Consider the following 10,988-nt stretch of genomic DNA (forward strand, 5'->3'; position numbering starts at 1 on the left):
TGTCAATTCCGTGAAGTGAGTAGGAGGCTCTGTGGTGAACACTGTGTGCTCCTGGTTTAAAAGAGAAAGAAGTGAGAGGTTCTGTACAGTTCTGCAGGGATTTCAAAGCTAACCCTTGATGACTGTGTTAAGGGAAGACAGGGCTCACATGCAAGTGAGCCCTCAGGACTGGAATTTCCCTTGATCGAAGTGCTGGCCTGAAAAGACCACTGGACTCAGAAGCTTTGCTTCCAACTTCACAGCTCCTTCATCTATAAAATCATGAAGAAACGTTACTTAATCTCCACTGCCTCTCACAGGTCTGAGATTTCTAGAAGCATACCCCTAGTAATTAATAGTCCTCATTCTTGATCAGTGAAGTGAGCACAGAAGCCAAGGGAGAAAGACATGAGTGCCCTTGGGTCCTTCCACCTCCATGCTTTAACCATGTGCATGGATAGGTAGAATCAATATCATTAAAATGGCCATACTGCCAAAGTAATTTATAGATTCAATGCTATCCCCGTCAAGCTACCATTGACTTTATTCACAGAATTAGAAAAAACTACTTTAAATTTCGTATGGAACAAAAAAAAAGAGCCCATGTAACCAAGACAATCCTAAGCAAAAAGAACAAAGCTGAAGGCATCACCCCACCAGACTGCAAACTATACTACAAGGCTACAGTAACCAAAAGAGCATGGTACTGGTACCAAAACAGATATATGGACCAATGGAACAGAGCAGAGGCCTCAGAATGCCACACATCTACAACCCTCTGATCTTTGACAAACCTGACAAAAACAAGAAATGGGGAAAGGATTCCCTGTTTAATAAATGGTGTTGGGAAAACTGGCTAGCCATATGCAGAAAACTGAAACTGGACCCCTTCCTTACGCCTTATACAAAAATCAACTCAAGATGGAATAAAGACTGAAATGAAAGACCTAACACCTTAAAAACTCTAGAAGAAAACCTAGGCAATACCATTTAGGACATAGGCATGGGCAAAGGCTTCATGACTAAAACACCAAAAGCAATGGCAACAAAAGCCAAAAGTGACAAGGGGATCTAAATAAACTAAAAGAGCTTCTGTACAGCAAAAGAAACTGTCATCAGCGTGAACAGGCAACCTACAGAATGGGAGAAAATTTTTGCAATTTATCCATCTGACAAAGGGCTAATATCCAGAATCTAAAAGAAACTTGAACAAATTTATAAGAAAAAAACAAACAACCCCATCAAAAAGTGGGCAAAGGATATGAACAGATACTTCTCAAAAGAAGACATTTATGCAATCAACAAACATGAAAAAAAGCTCATCATCATTGGTCATTAGAGAAATGCAAATCAAAACCACAATGAGATACCATCTCACACCAGTAAGAATGGCGATCATTAAAAAGCCAGAAAACAACAGATGCTGAAGAGGATGTGGAGAAATAGGAATGCTTTTACACTGTTGGTGGGAGTGTAAATTAGTTCAACCATTGTGGAAGACAGTGTGGTGATTCCTCAAGAATCTAGAATCAGAAATACCATTTGACGCAGCAATCCCATTACTGGGTATATACCCAAAGGATTATAAATCATTCTACTGTAAAGACACATGCACACTTATGTTTATTGTGACACTATTCACAATAGCAAAGACTTGGAACCAACCCAAATGCCCATCAATGATAGACTGGATAAAGAAAATGTGGCACATATACACCATGGAACACTATACAGCCATAAAAAGGATGAGTTCATGTCCTTTGCAGGGACATGGATGAAGCTGGAAACCATCATTCTCAGCAAACTAACACAGGAACAGAAAACCAAACACTACATGTTCTCACTCATAAGTGGGAGTGAACAATGAGAACACATGGACACAGGGAGGGAAACATCACACACTGGGGCATATCGGGGGTTGGGGGCTAGGGGAGGGTTAGCATTAGGAGAAATACCTATTGTAGATGATGGATTGATGGGTACAGCAAACCACCATGGCACGTGTATACTTATGTAACAAACCTGCAAGTTCTGCACATGTATCCCAGAACTTAAAGTATAATTTTTTAAAAACAAAGAGCTATCTAAGGTGCTGAGGAGCTGGAGGAACCAAACTAATTTATCTTGCAAACTTCAGAAAATGAAAAGTTGTGCTCTTAATATATCCATCAGGACAACGGGCCTGAACTAGAACAATGTAAAGAACTGTGTCTTGGAGTACAAAACTGCTTGTTACTAATATATGAACATTATCACCGAGGCTGCTTCACAGTTTGTACGTGAAGAACAGAAATGATGATTACATGGAGAACCTTGTTCTGACCCCTAAGATGAAGTGGGTGGGTTTTGATTTCTTGTTACCAAGGTAACCTCTTTCAATGAGCCTTGAAAAGATAATTACTCAGTGTGAAGACTTTTGCTTTGCATGGCACACCAATACAGTTCACAGACAATCATTTACATAAGAAACAACCGACACACACAGATTCACCTTGATTTTATGAAATGCAACTATTCAGAGCATAAACATATATCTATAAAAGACTTTAATCAACATTAATTCATAAGTGTCTCATCTTAACATTTAAGGTATTATTTTAGAGCTCTAGGGATTCAAAACAACAAGCTTGCCCAATTTCCCCATTTTATACATGATGCCAGGGCCTGAAAATTAAATTATAAGCCCAATAATCTCAGAGCATATTAACAGCAGAAGTGGGACTAAAAATTAGGTTTCCTGACTCTTGGTCCAATGTTCTTCTCATCACTTTGTGTATTTTTTATGGCTTTCCACCCATGAGGCAAACTGTACTTTTAAAATATTATTTTTAGTTATTTCAGATAGAAATTAGTAATTGACAACAATTCAAAAATACAGAGAAGCACAAATTAGAGTAAAATATCATATAGTCCTTCCAGCCAGAAATAACCATGTTAATTTTCCATATACATCCTTCCAGGCACCTTTCTACAGATGGATCCCATATTTTTAAAAAAGGAAGAGAGATCACATTGTACTGTATTTTAACCTACATTTTTCCTTTAATATTTTATTATAAATCTAAGTTCCATGTCATTAAACTTGAGCATTTGTGGCAGCATCTTGTTGACATAGTTTATTTCCCATCGCAGTAGGTTTTACATGTGCAGACTCAGGGAAATTGAATCTCAAATTGGACCTACTCTGAATTTCTTATGCCCAAAAGTCAGCCTCAATTTGCTCCAGACACAACTCTAGTAAATCCTGGGATCCGAAAAGAGAAAAACCGTCTTAGTCATGACCTAAGGAAAAACAGTGAAATCCTCGGCTCTTAGACAGCAGGAAAATTGCTCAGTGCTGTTTAAAAGAGAAATGCATATTAAAATTGCAATTATCATTTTTCTCTTATTAAATTGGAAAAGCTCAACAAGCCTGACAACACACTGTATGAGAGAGCATGCAGCATGGGGGGAAATCAGCACTCTTATGTATTGCTGTGGGAAAGAAAATCAATACAGTCTCTATGGAGTGAAATTGAGCAAAATCTATTAACATTACAAGTACAAACATCCTTCAATTCAGCAATGTCTTTCTAATTCTAGGAAATATTACTCATATTTATCTTCCAAAGTGCAAAATGATATGTGCTTGAAGTTAATGATTGCATCATAGTTTCTAATCAAGAAAGATTGAAAATATCTTAAATATCCATGAATAGGGGATTGGTGGGCTCATCCATAGAATGCAAAACCAGGTAGCCACAAAGAATGTGGCCTTTTGCATACTCATATAAGGCAAGTTCCAAGAATTAATGTTAAGTGGGAAAAGGAGAAAAGCAGGATGATGCACACAGTGTGTTACCATTTATGTAAGATAAGAAATGCGTTAAATATCTCAAGAATACACAAGTGTCTCCTTTGTTATCCAGAATGTGGGGTACCATGGAAACCGATATCCTTGACCACACAGCAACTTGGGTTCAAGTTTTGGCAAATCTCTACTTAGCAGCAAATAAGTTGTGTTTCTCATGTCACTTTTGTTGTTTATACAATAGTCTGCTTTTTCTCTTCTCTTTTTTTTTTTTTTTTTTTTTTTCTCTTATGGGTGGCTGCTTTCCTCATCAAGGAGATTGGGCAAATTCAATAGGGTTTAATAAAAGCTAGAAAGTGGTAACTTCTGTGTGAGGATAAGACTGTGATTCTCCAGTTCAACCCTTGCATTTTTATAAGCAAACCTTTTGACCTGAGCCCTAAATTAGCCCACCGGGCTCCAATCAAATAATGAGGTTGAAAACAGAGGGGAGGTTACTGTCATCATCTTCTTGATTGTTGCTCATTACTGGACATCAGGGACTTGGACCAATAAGTTCTGCAAATAGAGATTGAGTAACTGAGACTGGAACCCTGGACTTAGAACCTTGTTATATCCTGGGGATAATGAGCCAAGTGCCTTCCCTAATGCCTGTCATAGCTACACACAGATGTTTTCCGAGCATGTTCTGACCTTTCAAGTGTAAAGCATTAAGTCTCCTGTTATAAGAAAGAATCCAACTGGCTGCAGCCAGTGACTATCAGCTCCGTTGTGCAAAACGATGGTCCATGAGTCAGGGCATCAGGCCTGTTGCTATCCTTCTCTAGTTATCATGGCTTTGTCTGCTTTCTTTACATCATCATTCTTGTAGCACATAATTTGATGTCTTCCACACTTTCATATCTTGTGCTAGAAGTATAAGAAAAACAGATTATACCTTTAGATAGCTCCGCCAGCTTTTCAGAGCTTTAGTGATCTCGAAGTCTATACTGTTTGATTTTTTTAAAAAATGTTCCTACTTCTATGTGTCCATGAATTGCTGAGGGCAAGAAACTCAAAACCCAAGTTCTCCCAGATAAAGGTTTGCATTATTCTTTGTGCCACCTGATGTCCTGGCAGATACTGTCAGGATCCCTTTCATAACCTCACAGCACTCACTTTTACAAAATGAAAGCAAATACCATTGATTCTCTGCCTGAGAAGTTTCTCTTGCCTGTGTATAAGAAAAACCAAAGTGTCAGATATCTCCAGAAGCGGCCCCTAACTAGTGATGAACAGGAAGTTGGGCCCTAAAGATTTCAGTTTCCTCGTTCTTCATTTGTGATTACTTAGGCACGTCCTACACAGTCTCCCAGAGTTCTCCCCTGAATTATACTCCAGTTGTCCAAAGTGGGAACCTGCTGGGTCATACACATAGTTACAAATGCAGCAGAGATGAATGAGATAGTAAGAATTTCCTTTCCAGTAATGAGATAATAAAATATCAGAAGAAATCCTAGTTAATAATACACATATCAACCAATACTGGATTTTTTTAAAGTAATTTTTAAAAATCTATGGACACACTAGCTGGTGAAAAACTAAGACAATTCCTTGAAAAGTGGAAATAAAGAAAAAGCCAAATTCAAAGAAGTAAACAATGCTGGAACTAGCATTCTCTCTGTGTGTCTCTGATCTCAGGCTCTCTCAACCTTGAATTTTAGTGAGACATGTGATGGGGAGCAGAAAACAAAACTTGTACCCAAAATGGGTGGGAGTCCTGAAAAAATATTCAACATAAAGCTGGGACCTTCAAGAGATAATGCTGTCAGGCGTAGACAAGGGAAAAACCCTTCCAAGAGGAGAGAGGATGGTGATCCATTCGTGTCTCATGTCTTGGCTTTGGTGGTGGGAGAAACATTAATAATAATAACTTTTTAAATAAACTTCCTTAGAAATCTCTGACCATAACTACCATCACCAGGTTGAGGGCAGAATTTCCTTAACCTATGAGTTCTGAAATAACCAAACCCTGACTGTAAATTAAAGTGTTCCTGGGTTAGTAGTATGTGTAAGAAACCAGCAGAAACAATGACACATTCTTTTTAGAGGACTATCATCTTGACTCAAAACTCCAAAGCATTACTAGAGACAAAGCTCCAAAAAAAATGAGCTCACAATCAAACATCATCACACACGGGAAACAAGGTAACATGAGTGACAGGAAAAATAACAAGATAATCACACTGGCAATGACTACAGATACGGGAATTAATAGACACAGAACACAAAATAATTATGGTTAATACATGAACAGATATAAAAGCATTGGAAATATGATGAAGGAATAAAAGACACCCAACATTGACCAGGTATTTTTGAAAAAGAAACAAATAGAACTTCTGAAGAAAACTGTCACAATTAACATCAGAAGTTCCACGGATGGGGGAAGCAGCAGGTTAGAGGCATCTGAAATGAGAGCTCATGCACGAATGGGAAAGTGGATCTGAAAAAAAGTACAAGGAGATGTGTGGAAAAATGCAGTGCAGAGACATGACAGGAAGGAGTATAGGATGAAGAGGTCCAACATGTGTAATCAAGGTTTCAGAAAGAAAATCAAGAGGCAGTGGGCCAGAAGCAATACTGAAGATATAACACCTGAGAAATTTCCAGAACTGCCTGCTGAAAGGATTACATTAACTCAGATGCAGAAACCATATTGAACCCAATCAGCAGAAATAAAAACAAACTCATAAGTAGACATATCCCTGTAAAATTATATAATATATTTTTATCTTAAAAAAAATCTTAGAAATAGCCAGAAAAAAAGACAAACATATGAAACTAGAAAGAGAACTGCTGTATCAATGACAGCCAAAGGCACAGGACTGTGGAATACAATTTCAAAGTGCTAAGAGAAAAATGACTGTGAGCATAGAATTGTACAACTAGCAAAGATAAACTTGCAGGGGGCGGTAGAAATGAGGTTAAAGACATTTTCAGACAACCAAAATGGAGACTATTTTGCCAAAACATTTTAACCACAGAAACCTCAAAACGAAAGCCAATGATGCCTGGAAAATCTAAGACACAAGAAGGAATGGTAAACAAAGAAAATGGTAAGCATGTCATAGTTAATGTTTGGGGTTAAAAAATAAAGTTGAATTAAAATCCTTGACAATAGTACAGAAACTAGGAGCTGGTGAATGGAAGTAAAACATTCTACAGTAAAATCTTACTTTCTTTGTGAGAAGCCTAAAGATTATGCTGAATCTTAGACCTTGTTAAAACTTACATTCAATAGGTGTAGCAGTTTCAAGGGGGCATGCAGAAACCTTCTGAGAATGGGGGTACTCTGTTTCTTGATCTACATGCTGGCTACAGAAGGGTGTTCATTTGGGAAAAGTCAGTAAGCTGTACACTTGTAAGATATGCATGTTTTCTATATGTAAATTATACTTTAGTAAAAATTCAAAACATAAAAGAGAAATCACTAGGATGACCATTTAAGTAATAGACTTAAGTAACAGGACTTACTGTTACATATAGGGTATATAAATAGGATATACAATTTCAAAACTAGGAGAGGAAATAAGCGAATTAGAGAAACACACACAAGATCCAAAAGAAAATTAAAAAATTAAAAAGGTCAAGTAAAATAAAAAAGAAAAAAATGAAAAAGGCCAAATTTTAAAAATACATAAAAGTGTATCCAAATATTTCTGCAATCACTATCAATGTAGATTTGTTAAGTGACAAAAATTTACAGTCTGGATCTTTTCAAATGTGAAGAACATGGTATTATAAATACTTAAAACAAATGATGAGATACCATACAAATACCAACTAAAGAAGAGTTAGTGCAGATATTAATAGTAAGCAAAACAGACTTTCTAGACAAAGCATCAGCAGTGTTAAAGTGAGGCACTAAAAACTGATAAAGGTTTCAGTGCACGAGAGCAATACAGGAATTCCAAATTTCACAATAATGATATTATAGCTTTTAAAATAACTATATTCACCCTAAGACTGGAAAAAATGATAAAGCCACTGTTCTAGTAGGAGATACTTAATTCTTCCTTCTCTGCAATTGAAGGAAAGAAAGTTTTTTCAAGGCATAGGGTAAAGATTTGAACAATAGCAGAAATCAAAACTTGATGTTTAAACAATACCATCCTCCCTGCAAAGGACATGAACTCATCCTTTTTTATAGCTGCATAGTATTCCATGGTATATATGTGTCATATTTTATTTTTCCAGTCTATCATTGATGGGCATTTGGGTTGGTTCCAAGTCTTTGCTATTGTGAATAGTGCTGCAATAAACATACATGTGCATGTGTCTTTATAGTAGAATAATTTATAATCCTTTGGGATTATAAATCCCAGTAATGGGAGTGTTTCTGGTTCTAGATCCTTGAGGAATGGCCACACTGTCTTCCACAATGGTTGAACTAATACATTCCACCAACAGTGTAAAAGTGCTCCTATTTCTCCACATCCTCTCCAGCATCTGTTGTTTCCTGACTTTTTAATGATCGCCATTCTAACTGCCATGAGATGGTATCTCATTGTGGTTTTGATTTGCATTTCTCTAATAATGGATGAAGCTGGAAACCATCATTCTCAGCAAACTAACACAGGAACAGAAAACCAAACACCACATATTCTCACTCATAAGTGGGAGCTGAACAATGAGAAAACATGGACACAGGAGGGGAACATCACACACTGGGGCCTGTCAGGTGCTGGGGGGGCTAGGGGAGGGATAGCATTAGGAGAAATACCTAATGCAAATGATGGGTTGATGGGTGCAGCAAACCACCGTGGCACGTGTATACCCATGTAACAAACCTGCACATTCTGCACATGTATCCCAGAACTTAAAGTATAATAAAAATGTATATGTCATCCTTGGGAGAAACAAAATCATTTTAAAACGTGACCTCAGCCCCTGAAATAACAAAAACACCCTCAAATCTCTGGATGAATTCATTTGGAATTCTCTTTAAACAAAAATAAAATCTGCATTTTTTTCTGATTCCAAAAACAATATAAGATATTCATATAACATTGCAAGATCTCAAGTGTGATATGACTCTCATCATCACCCATCTCAGATAAATAAATGCACTGTTAGGTGTTTGGTCTTCCTTAGATCTCCTTAATCTCAATTGTGAGGCAGGAAGCATTTTTAATGAGTCTGTGTTCTAAGAGTTGTGCTCATTGTCAAATCCACTACAGGTGACCATAGTTTTATCAATTAATTAGGCCTCTCCATTCGGCTTTGATACCTGAAAAATAACTGGTTTGAAATTACGGAGGAAAAACCCAGGCCAAGGTATTAATTGAGGTTGCAGGCTTCAATGAAGAGATGGCTTTTTCTCTCCAATGAGAGGGTAGATTAATTAGCAGGATAAAACTTAAATACTGTTTTAATTGATCGGAACTTTCCAGTGCCCCTCCCTGAGCAATAATGTGGATACACATTAAACTTTTGGGTACACAAGTATAAGAAAAAGAGAAAAATGAGATAAGATGAACAGTGAGGTGTCCTGGTGTTGCCCATTTAGAGGCAACAATGAGAGTAGATGCATTGGCTTCCAGTTACATGCCCTGATGTTCTCCCTTTTTCCCTGATAAGCAGCAGCAGCTTAATAAGAGATTTGCCAAAGTGTTTGTTATTTTGCAGTCTGACAGGGAGGCACTTTCAAAAGGTTTGCTTTCTTCTTTTGGAAGAAATGTAGAGAATCTCTCGAGATGCTCAATGTATTCGTTTTTTATTGCTTCCATAACAAATAACTGCTAACGGAGTGGCTTATATAACACAAATGCATTATCTTGAAGTTTTTAAAGTCAGATGTGCAACATGGATCTCACTGGGCTAGAATCAAGGTGTTGTCAGGGCTGTGTTCTTTTCTGGTAGCTCTAGGGGGACATCTGTTTCTCTCTCATTTGGTTTTTGACAGAATTCAGTTCCTTTTGATTGTGGGAACAAGATTCCTTGTGACTTGTCAGCTGAGAGCCATCCCCAGCTTCTAGAGGCCCTCTGTCTTCCTTGACTTGTGGCCTCCCTTCTCCATATTCAAAGCCAGCAATGACAAGAGTGAGTTCCCCTCGTGCTTTGACTCTCTTCTCCTTCTTCCAGCTTCTCTCTCTCTCCCCAACTGGGAAAGGTTCTCCACTTTTGAGGACTTAATGTGATTAAAGTGGGCTCACGTGGATAATCTAGGATATTTTTTCCCTATCTCAAGTTCTGTAACCTTAATCACATGCCAAGTCCCTTTTGCCATGCATGTGAGGTGACACATTCACGAGTACCAGGGGTGAAGGCATGGACGCCTTTGCGAGACCTTTTCCTACAACAGCAGTGGCACTATCACAGTCTGGGTCTCGCAGTTTGGGAGCCAAGTGAGCACTTCAAGCTGCAGAAAAGCCTTGAGTGGGGGAAGGAAAGAGGATGGTTCTGTTCTTTCCTTTTTCCTGCTCTCCCTCCCCTGCCTTCACCACCTAGATGTCAGGATCCAAGCCGTGGGCTGAGGAAAGTCAAGAAGGCATAGCAGTCCTTCCTAACTGGGCTGCGGAGTATCTGAGTGCATACCAGTGCATTCAATGCTTAAAGAAGCCTTTCGTGGTTTCTTCAGCGTTCCCTACAGGGTATTTCTCTCCTACGGCTCTCAAGCAGAGGAGGTGCATCTCTATCCAGATGGCAAATGCACACTGAGAAGAAATGCAGGAAGTCAGCCTGAAGGGCTCAAGTACATGGCAATAGGTGGAGTTGCCATTGAGGACTCAATCATATGAAATGGGGCTGTGTAAAGAGTGGGAGACAGCAATGCGAGGGCTGTGGATCAGGACTGGGAAGAGGCTCAACTATCCAATGGGTTCTAACACAAGGTCTTAATCTTATGGGGGGGCTTCCCCAGGAGCAGACACTGAGAGGAAAATTCCAGTTTACCTGGATGTTTCCTGCAACACCAGCAGGGAAGTGGGGATGTTATGTAAGGAAAGGAGGCAGCCTATAAGGCATGCGTTGTTACAACAACTAAGTGGTGGACAACTGAAACTTCTTCCCATGGGACAGCCAGGAGAAGCAGTGTGCAACACACTGCAGAGCTAGCTAACCTGAGGGGCGAGGGAGCTGGGGAACTCACACACCGTCTGCCGTCACTCACTGGCTGAGTTTCCTCCTGGGGAATGTTTAATGCTCCAACACTTCTGGCTTGTGTGGGCACAGCATC

Source organism: Macaca nemestrina, chromosome 15, assembly GCF_043159975.1.
Source record: "Macaca nemestrina isolate mMacNem1 chromosome 15, mMacNem.hap1, whole genome shotgun sequence".
In the NCBI taxonomy this organism is placed as follows: Eukaryota; Metazoa; Chordata; class Mammalia; order Primates; family Cercopithecidae; genus Macaca; species Macaca nemestrina.